Source organism: Sinocyclocheilus grahami, unplaced genomic scaffold, assembly GCF_001515645.1.
Source record: "Sinocyclocheilus grahami isolate Dianchi unplaced genomic scaffold, SAMN03320097.WGS_v1.1 scaffold75.1, whole genome shotgun sequence".
In the NCBI taxonomy this organism is placed as follows: domain Eukaryota; kingdom Metazoa; phylum Chordata; class Actinopteri; order Cypriniformes; family Cyprinidae; genus Sinocyclocheilus; species Sinocyclocheilus grahami.
The window spans coordinates 790,628-794,241 of NW_015505254.1; the positions used below are offsets into that span (position 1 = coordinate 790,628).

Below are 3,614 nucleotides of genomic sequence, written 5' to 3' on the forward strand. Positions count from 1 at the left end.
AAAGGCCTTTATATCTAAACATAATACACAGATATTAATTTGTTTGCAAATGTTTAACCTGAATATGTACTCTTAAAATGTAATTACATATTTTTGTCATATTGTATTTTTGTTTCTAGGACTATGATGAAGAAGAGATGTCAGTCGGCCTATTGACCATGATCCCTGAGCTGAGGACTCTAGAGCCATGCCTAACTCACTGCATTTAATGCCATGTCTACTGCAATCATTTTGGAAGGTACAATTGTATTGGATGATCTGGAAAATCCTCCCCAAGATATGCCTGCTCTTTGGACTTGGATTTATGCTATGAAATTATAGTATCCTCCAGTACTGAAGGACACCTTTGATTTCATTCAATGGCTGAACCTAGAATGCAATCTCTGAAAAATCTTCTGATGTAGAAAGATGTATTTGTGGCGTGATGGAGCATTTTTCAGTGTAATTGTTCATGATTTATCATTATTGATTTAGAAAATGATAAATCTAGATTTACAAGGTGTCATAAAAGGGATGTTGATGTTTGTTTTTTTTCTATTTATTTCCTGAGTGCAGTATGTGCAATTTTTCTTACAGTGTTAAATTGTTGATTTGATAGCATGCCTAAAAAATAATGACTTGAAGTAACATTGTTTTAAACAAATAAATGCCCTATTGTTGTGCTAACAATCTGTTTTCTGTCTTTGTATTAACAACTTTAAGTTTTGAGTACAGCTTACTTGAGAAATTTAAGGCAATCTGTTTCCACACATTTGTCTAGTAATGTGAACAAAGCAGACTTGTTAAGAGAACTGTTTTGTTTGAGTTCTGTGCACTAAGCTTAACTTACATCTCTAAGTTGGCTGAACTTGTCAAATTGCGTTAGCAACACTCAAGTTTTCTGGTAACCTATACATATACACAAGTTACCAATACAAAGTTACAGTAAGTTTCATTAACTCAAAAATTATAAACTAATTTGCTTGAGAAATTTGAGGCAATCAGTTTCCACAGGTTTTCCAAGTAAGTTCAACTCATTACTTTTTACAGTGTAGTGCTGTTAAACTTGAGTTCATGCGACATTCACGAAGGCCATTACTGGGTCGGATGAGCGCATTAGACTTGCAGACAGCAACAAAGAGCATCAGGAAAGTGTATAATGACTCCATGATCTAGAATGCTTTCCCCCTCACAAATTTTAGCCTTAAATATCTTTCTCACAGGAGGTGTGGCCTTGGAAATTTGTATTTTCTCATTCAGGCTAAGACACAATTGTACAAGCTTAGTCAGTAATTTCTTAAATGAAAGAAACTGTGCGTAAGATTATTTTAAAATGTTGTTTTTTATATAGAATGTTTTTATCTAGAATAAACTTTTATATAGAAAAAAAGAACATCTTAAACCAACAATGGTTTGAGATCAGCTATTAAGAGATAAGCTGTCATGGCACCGGTGTGATCTGGGTTTGTTTATGTTGTGTCCTGGTCTGTCTGGAGCACATGGCTGTCAGTTGGTTAATTATGTTTGCCATGTGCTCTATTGTCGATTGTTACCCCGCCACTCTTGTTACCTTATCTCGTTAGGGATAACACCTGTTTCTGATCATTAGTCACCCTAATATTCCTTGCTTGTTTTCTGTCTTGTGCCAAATCGAAATCTCTGCTCTGCTGAGTTAACCTGGGTTTTGTTGCTCTTGGCGGTTATCCTGGTTCCTGTCTAGCCTAGCCTAGCCTAGCCTAGCCTAGTTTCCTTTGCTTTTATTTTACTTTTGATATTAGGGTTTTTCTTTTGATCTAGCCCAGTTCTATCTAGTTCCTAGTTTTAGCTCCAGCCATTTTGTTTTCGTTTTTTCCCTTCCCCTCTGCCCTCTCCAGCCCCCCTGGCTGCTGGACTCCCTTCTGTCTGCCTCCTTCCCCTCGCTGCCCAGCGTTCCCTGCTCCCTCCCTGGAGTCCCTCTCCCTCCCACAATTGCCATTCTCTGGCCCCTGGAATTATTTGGAGAGCTGGACTGTCTCGTTGCTCGTGGACTGTTACTTGTGGCCATTTGCTCTGAAAACTGCCTTTTCCTAGATACCTGCTGTTGAGCTGACTTTCTCTTCCCCGGACCTGATTGGAATCTCTCCAGATTACCATCTTGGACCGTGGCTTCATTCCTGTTTGTTTTGAATCTCAATAAAATCCTTGTTATCCCTGCAACTGATTTACCACCCCTGACATAAGCTATTTTTCAGCAGTTTTCTCAACATAGGTGTTGTCTTTTCTATTTAAATGTGGGTTTAGGCTATTTCTTAATGCTGACTCAAACATAGTTAACCTAAAACACTGATTTTAAAATGTAAAAAAATATAAACAAGCCCAAAAAAGGTCTGTGCTCATTTGTTTAAATGGATTTTGTTCCAAAACAGTTGTGACTACTCATCCTTTGAGGAAAACTAGTACTTAACTAGAGCTCTAGAAACTATGAAAATTCATTTTCACTGTGCAACTTGAATCCAAAAATATTGCAACACATTTAAGAAAGGAAAGTAACATTTCAACAGTTTTCATTAATTTAGCCCAGAGTATACAAGTAACTTTCTAGTTTCATTTTGTTGGGAATGTCCAAAGTCATACTGCACATTGCGCAACTCTCAGAGATCAGATGATATTTGTTTAGTTCTGTAAATTTGTAAAAAATTGCCTACAGTGCAATATATCTGTTCTGTACTTCATTAACAAACCACTCTCCACTTTCAGTAAAGGTACAGGCAATGAACTACATACCTGCACTTGACTAAATTTGCACTCCAACATTGAAATAATGAATTAACTAAGAACAAAAAGTAATTGAAAAATTAAAGTTAAAGTACTAAAACTTCCTGTTGGTTTAGCAGTGGCAGAGCCAGGATATTTTCATAGGGGCGGCCAGTGTAGTGATTTTACTTTTGCTCACCCAGAGAGGCAAAATAATGTAGTGATGGGTACTCACATCACCGATGATGCTTTTTTGATGATTTTGGTTCACGTGTCACTTAATGTGTGTGTGGTTATGAGTACATCAGATGACCACTTCCCCCTCCCTCCCTTAGTTTGGGGCACCAGTCAAGGACTTTAACCTATGAGAACACTCCCAACAGTGGCTGTTCAGTCATTTAGAACTCATGTAACCTATATATTGCTAACTTGTAGAGCCTCTTATTATCTGTATTATCAACACAAGAAAGACAGTAGTGAAATAAAATTTGTTTTATTCACAAAAAAAAGATAAACAAGAGAGTAATCAACAACTGCTAAATTAATACCATGAATGATAAAGGAATAAAGTTGGCATGTTATTAAAGCATGTTATTAAAGTTGGGTGTTGCTATGGCAGTTACCTTATCTTATGGCAAGATAAACCATTGCTTTTCTGCGACTAATAAGGTGAAGAACCATATTATGTATCAAACAAATAAATGGAAGATTATTTGTTTATTATAAGATTACAGACCGGCACTGTCTGTGTTAAAAGCTAGCGTATGGAAGCACTTTGGCTTCTATGAAGTTGAAGGGGGAAAGACCGTGGACAAGAGCCACACTATATGCAAGTTGTGTCAAGCCAAGCTAAAATATTTTGGAAACACAACAAATATGAGAAACCATATTACACGTTTCCA

The 3,614-nt window shown here is 36.8% G+C and overlaps 1 pseudogene; it reads right to left on the bottom strand.

Moving 5' to 3' along the window:
* The window catches only part of LOC107585857 (macrophage-expressed gene 1 protein-like), a 19,826-nt pseudogene extending 18,678 nt beyond the window's left edge, over positions 1-1,148 (bottom strand).
* Between the last annotated feature and the right edge of the window lie 2,466 nt (positions 1,149-3,614).